The following is a 6422-nucleotide window of genomic DNA, read 5'->3' on the forward strand; positions in this document are numbered from 1 at the left end:
CAGATCTCCTGATCTCCTCTATTATCAAAAGGCTTTTCAATAAAAAAACGTTAGGCACTTGCTGAGAGATACTCCTGATTTATCACCACTCTTCCGGGCTCTTACATTCAGTCCACCAGATATATCCAGCTTCTTTCTGTTAAAATTTGGGGACCCCAAGTACTTCAAGAAAGTGAGACTCAAAAATCTTCAGGGTGCATGTATGATCTGGTACCAAATAAGAACACAGATACCACATTTCAGTCACCACGCACCCATTTGGAATTCCCCTTGTACGCCAGCCTGCTTGCATGACTCCCTCGCTATTTCACTAAATGAAAGGGTAATTCTTAGCTGGGGTCAACTCTTAGAAGGCACACATTTTTTTTGATACGTTCCGCTCCCTCCTAATTATGCTGGCATGGGGTGGTAAGAAACCTCAACTTAATTGGGAAACACTTACCATTCCTTAAGATCAAGGGGAGTTTACAGCACCCAATTTTCATCTATACTACCTTTGCTCACAGGTGCACTACGCCTATTACTGTTAGCAGGGCCCATCTTACATTCCCCATGTAGCGGTTGAGGCAGGCGCTGTACAGCTACAGCCAAAGCCTGGCAAGAGCTAGGGAAATGTGCACAGAAACTGCCACTATATGCGCCTAGCATGCCGCTACTCCACCATACAGAACTCTCTGTTACTGGAGAATCGAAACACTAAAAACCCTTAAAGACATGGCTATGACTACAATGGAGGATGTGTTTCCTGGGGTCAATTTATAACATCAGCAAATATAGTCGCTGGAGAAACTGCCACAGCCATGTGGATGTTTCTTTACACTAGGCTGCGTTCCACCATACGTGCGCTCTATCCGCAATTTCCTACAGAACCGCCAACACTAGAAGCGCTGCAACTTTTATTTACTGCCACTTCATGAGCCAAGAGGGTCACAAGACTGTATAATGCATCACAGAGGGATGAGGCCGCAGTAGGCATGACTGCACTAGCTAAGTGGAATGCCATTCTACCAAATCAAATCTCAGAAGAAGATTGGTCTGACTATTGCCACTTGACTGTGCAATTGACGGCGAACAGTAAACTAAGATTGATACACTTTAAATATTTACATCAATTATATTACACTCCAGCTCAGCCATATAAATATGGGTTGGGAGACGCCGCCAATTGTAAGTGCTGTGGTGCATCTGATGCCGATTTTTATCATTTAGCTTGGTCATGCCCAAAGGTGCATTTATAGGTGCATTTATATTGGAGGTCTGTCACACACGTTTTACACTTGATGGTAGAGATGCCCATAGCCTGTACTCCCCAACTATGCCTACTGGGCGCGGTCGCTAACATTAAGGCTTCTCACAGAAAGTTTGTGGCCATAGCATTGTTAACGGCTAAACACAGAGTCTCTATTGGTTGGGGGGGGCAGACCTGCACCTACAGCTAAATTATGGTTGCAGGACATGACTTACTGTCGGGATCAGTTCACATGCTATGCGGAGGAATTACCTACATCATCGAAACCTCGCGATATTTAGGGTCCGCTTAATGCGTTTCTGTTGACTGTAACTACTGTTTGATGTCCCATGTTCCCACAATAATACTTTGCTCTATACTGTCATGTAATGCACTTTGAGTTACTGTCATATTTATGCATGCCTGTAAAGCCGAGTTATGTAACTTATGAGTCATGCCAATAGAGTTGTACATCTTGTCTATACCCTACCAATGCTATGATTTGCATAAATGCATTTTGTTTTTCACTTTTGAAAATGTACAAATAAAAATAAAAAATAAAATAAAAAAACAGAAAAAAAACTATTAGAAGGCACAAATTTAAATTCTTGGCAAAGTATGCAGGAGATATCTGAGAGATCGGTCTCAAAATCCAAATATTATCAACATTTGAGTTGGGCTAAAATGCCAAGAAAATGTGGAATGGGTAATTTGTTTTGGGAATCAAAGATTTACTCACCCCCCCTCTGTGGAGAGAGGTAACGGAATGGTACTGGATGCTGATACAGGCCATGGAATACACACAAGCGGTGCTGTCAGCGACCTGGAGGAGGGAACTGCCGGCGTATTACCTTGATTCATTATTATATACTGTGGTCCCCCGGTTCAAGCTTTGTCGTGCTGGGGGCCGATATTTTCGAGTGAGAGCTGCGGCTATCTGGAATTCCCTTCCGGTAGAGATCCGTTTGCTGGAGGACCTTCTGCTGTTCCGTAAGGCCATTAAAACTTTCCTATTTTAAATTTTGTCCCCGCAGTTGTTTCTCTTCTCTGTCTTTGCATTTAGCGGTGTTGTGTTCTACCTTGTCCTGCGCCAGGACGCTCCTTTGCTGGAGCATCTGTGCGCTTTATAAGTGTTCATAAGTGTTCATAGCATGGCAAGTATCTCTATCTTTCCTTTGGTCTTTTGTGAAATCTGTACCATTAAGAAAAATCACCTTTTTAACATTTATAAGGCTTATTGGATGCCCAGAAAACTGGCCAAAATGGGGACCAAGGCTGTAAAGAATTGCCCAAAGTGCGGTGAACCCAACGCAGATGAAGCTTACATGTTTTGGCAGTGTCCCTCCATTCAGACTGTCTGGCAGAAAGTGGTTATGACGCTCACTGGAATTTTGGGTCAAGAAATTAAGGTGAGCCTGGCACTGTTTTTTTTTGGGGTAGTACTGGCTGAGGAGGGTAACAGGTCTATTTCTAAAATACATAAAACACTTACTTTTATTTTAGTTCTTTTAGCACAGAGAGTACTGTGTATCAAATGGATTATACCAAACACCCCTTTAGAAGGAGAATGGGTAAGCTCAGTACGAAAAATAGCAAACTTAGACCTAGCTACACTGAGCCCTAAGAGAACAAAATTCTGGAGTCTTTGGGAAAATTGGTATAAAACAACATACTCTTGATTTGGGATACATCCTTCTTTCTTTGCTTACTTTTCTCCTTTTCTCACTTTTCATGCTAAAATTTGAATTCCTTTTTCCTTCTACCTTGTTTTTTTGTTTTGCTATGTCTGACAACTGGTCCAATGATCATCAATTGGAAATACAGGTTTTTGTGTTAGAATGGATTCCTACACTACGATTAGCATCTGGACCTGTGATTCAGCCCACAAGTACCTGTATATTCAGAGTAATAATTTGGTGATATTGTGATGCGAACCCGGGATGTCATCCATCCCCTCCTTTGTGGAATGACCGGGATCCTTCCATTTTTAAACCAAGGCCACCAGAATTCTTGTTTATCTCCACCTATAAATTGAAAAATGAGGACTAAAAAAGAAAAAACACAACAGCTTATGATACAAGCACTTTTGAAATGCACCGGGACATTACCTTCATTTGAGGAATATTACTAAGGCATGCAAAAAATTTCAGAAACTGTATGTGAGTGCAAGGGCGGCGGGGTCCTGGAAGATTACTTGACCAACCACACGTACAATGCCAATATTGGCCACTGGACAGTGCAGAGCAGGCCCAAGGCATGACAGAGCAGGTCTAAGACAGGACAGAGCAGGCCCAAGCAGGCCATAGAAGGCCCAAGCCTGTCAAGAGTAGGCCCAAGCCAGACCCAGCCAGCCCGAAGTATATCAATCCTGGCTAACCCTGCAGCCACACAACATCTGCACGCACAGGGCCAGGAAGTAACCTCAAAGGGAATCAGGGTTTCACTACAACGTAATACGCAAACGGCAGAAACTAAACCATACACTAGATGGCATTAATGAGAAGCAAGCCAAACAGCACATTCACATGTCAAACTTAGAGAAGAAAATGGAGCAATTGTCCCATCTGGTCTGATTTTTTTAATTGAATATTCACATATATTGTAGTATTTGTGTTAGTTAGTAGAAAATGTAGGTCTATCTGTGGTAAGATTTCGATATTTAAGATATTCAATAGGTTCTAGGTTGTATATATTAATAAGGTTTTAGTGGGTGGGGGATAATGTTTAGGTTTTATAATAGAAGAAAATACAAAAAATAAATACCCACAAAATATATTGTTGTTTAGATTTTAATGTGTGGTTAGTTTGTATACAGGTGTAGTTTATGTTTCTATTGTGTGACTTTGTGTGTTAAGGGGGCTGGGAGGTTGATATTTAGCATGCCATTTTTGTTAAATGGATAGCATAGATGAAGCTAATTTTATGTAGTAGTGTTAAGATAACTTAGGGGTCTATTAGGATGGCGGACGGATCGCCACCGCCATGCAGGCGGTGGCGATCCGTCCGCCATCCCTGCCCGTCCGCCACCTTTCTTCCCCCCGCCATATTACAATGGCGGGGGGACCGTGGCGGAGGGGAAGACCGTCCGCCGCTTTTCCGCCGCGGTCGACTTGCGACCACGGCGGAAAAGGCCTGATATGGTGGCAATGTCTATCAGACACCGCCAGCCATATTAGGATGACCGGTGAGGAATGCCTTTCCGTGGCGGCATACAGTCTTGGCTTTGGGGGCCTGTTGCGGGCCCCCAGGGCAAAAGGGGGGGTGGGGGTGCACATGGGGGGTACCTATGGTACCCCCCAGCATTTCAATGTACACCATGACAGGCACCGTGCGGTGCCTGTCATGTTGTGCATTGAAATGTACAAGGTGCATTTTTTGCATTGCGGTGGCCGGTGCTTCAAGCACCGTCCGCCGCAATGTAAAAAATGCGGGATGCACCCGTCACTGTGGCGGATGCATCCTAATTGGGGGCACAGTTCCTCCGCCCTTGTGGCGGATGGTACCGGCCCATGACAGGATGGCGGACGGACTTTGTCCGTCCGCCATCCTAATGGACCCCTGTGTGTGGGAAAGGTAGGATAAGTTAGTTTAGGCATAGTTCAGAGAGTGTAAGCTGTGTAGGATAGGTAGGTTAAGTTAGTTTAGGCATAATTAGGTAGAGCTACTTAATGTAGTTTAGGTAGTTTTAGTTAGTGAGTTTTACATTTTCATATATAAAGATATATCACATTTCACAACTGCGTAATAATTCACTTGCGTAAGAGTTGTTACGATTGCTACGGTTGAGTTGAGCACATGATGTAGGAATTCCCTTCAGCGTTTGTAGATGTCACGTTCAAGCATAGGGCAAGAGGTAGTGAGTGGGAGAAACGATATGAAAACTAAATTTCCCATAAAACCTAAAGCCATTCTGTCTTCTCTGTTGCTGCCCACTCTATCTACTTCCTACATAATCTCCTCTTTCCTGTTACCTGGTGCTTGTCACCTGATACGCTAGTGAAAATCGCTTTGTGGTGAATCTCTGATACAGCAACTTGTTTCTGATGGAAACTAACCTGTCTTCACTCTGCTGTGTTAGAGCATTCCGGTTTCCAAACCCTCGCTAAGTCTGACCATCAAGACACGGGTGTTTTCTTTTATTGTAGTTACGTGATCGCGCTGGTGAATGACCGCGAACCTTGACCTTCCAGGGGCATGTGGAAGTGCTGGAGCACGACTGTGGGCCTTGACTTTCCGGCAGCGTGTGGAAGCGCTGGAGCGCTATCCGGAGCACCAACAGCATTGCTAACAAGCAGGAGCATGACCTTCCTGCTATACGACCAGAACAGTGGAGCCTGTGAGGAAATGAGCTCCAACCTCCGGATTGTTGAGGTAATCTCCACCCATAAGAAAGGGTACACTCAGCTATCTTTGATTGTTTTTTTTTGTGTGGAGTATTCAAATCTTTATTTGTGACTATAGAGCCGTTGAGAGGCTCGGAGGAGTACAATTTATGGAAACAAACAAGGTGTTTTCTGAACCTTGTGTGCTCATAGCAATTTTGACTCGCTTCACTCCTAGAACTACAGAGTTCTCAAGTGGACATTATCGAGAATACTTCAATGATTTTCCTATATAACTGGAAATGTATGCTGTTAAGTCTAGCTATCCTAAGACATTAGCAACTGAACACTTTTCTTTCCTTTTCCTTTATTTTTTCCTTTTTGTGCCTTTGTTATCTCAGCTAGAATGTGGCATATATATAAGTAAGTTCTAGTCATGCCTTATATATATATACATAATTCAGTCAGGAGGTCTAAGGGGGGGGATCTCATGCTTTCTGTTTTGTGTCTCTTATAAAGGGAACCAGTAGCTGTCATAAGAGTGAAGCCTCCAACTACTACATTCCACGTTCTTGAGGGTTCTGGCTGCCACAACGTTTTGTTTCTTTTATCCATTTTTTCCCCTTCCCCTGCTGGGGTCACATCTGTAGAGTGATTACTTACTACTCTTAGGTGGTGCCGCACTCAGGGAAGGGGTTAACTAGCATCTTCATCGCTCCTGCTGTACCCGACTTTCAAGGTTAGTCAACCAGCTTCTGTTATGACAGTATATCTGTGCAACTTTGTGAGATGTCTATGGACAAGTCGTGGTCAGTCAACACTGGAATGAAGACCGCTCCATTGTTTTTGCACTCAGGAGGGGGCCAGGGCTG

This window comes from Lissotriton helveticus, chromosome 1_1, assembly GCF_964261635.1.
Source record: "Lissotriton helveticus chromosome 1_1, aLisHel1.1, whole genome shotgun sequence".
In the NCBI taxonomy this organism is placed as follows: Eukaryota; Metazoa; Chordata; class Amphibia; order Caudata; family Salamandridae; genus Lissotriton; species Lissotriton helveticus.